At 23.9% G+C, this 355-nt stretch overlaps 1 protein-coding gene across 1 annotated transcript in view; it reads left to right on the top strand.

Moving 5' to 3' along the window:
• Positions 1-355, top strand: part of LOC107592560 (kinesin-like protein KIF21B) — a 107,838-nt gene that overhangs the window by 60,943 nt on the left and 46,540 nt on the right. The window lies entirely within an intron of this gene.

Below are 355 nucleotides of genomic sequence, written 5' to 3'. Positions count from 1 at the left end.
ACATAGAGCATAAAGAATTCAGATACAGGTTTTCACAAAAACTAAATGTTTTTTTAAACCATTTTTAAGAAATTGAATCAAAAGCATCAGTTATTACTCAACATAGAGCATAAAGAATTCAGATACAGGTTTTCACAAAAACTAAATGTTTTTTTAAACCATTTTTAAGAAATTGAATCAAAAGCATCAGTTATTATATTAATTTAAACAATTATTATCAATCAATTATTATATTAATTAAATAACATAATAACACATGTTTTACTGGCTTAATTGTTTAGCTTTTATAATGCATTATCTTCTTGTCGATCTACCAGTTCACATTTTCAAATCTGTGTGTTTGCTGCATAAAAAC

Source organism: Sinocyclocheilus grahami, unplaced genomic scaffold, assembly GCF_001515645.1.
Source record: "Sinocyclocheilus grahami isolate Dianchi unplaced genomic scaffold, SAMN03320097.WGS_v1.1 scaffold154.1, whole genome shotgun sequence".
Lineage (NCBI taxonomy): Eukaryota > Metazoa > Chordata > Actinopteri > Cypriniformes > Cyprinidae > Sinocyclocheilus > Sinocyclocheilus grahami.
Note: the sequence above shows the minus strand (reverse complement) of the source record. Positions and strands in the feature narration are given on the sequence as shown.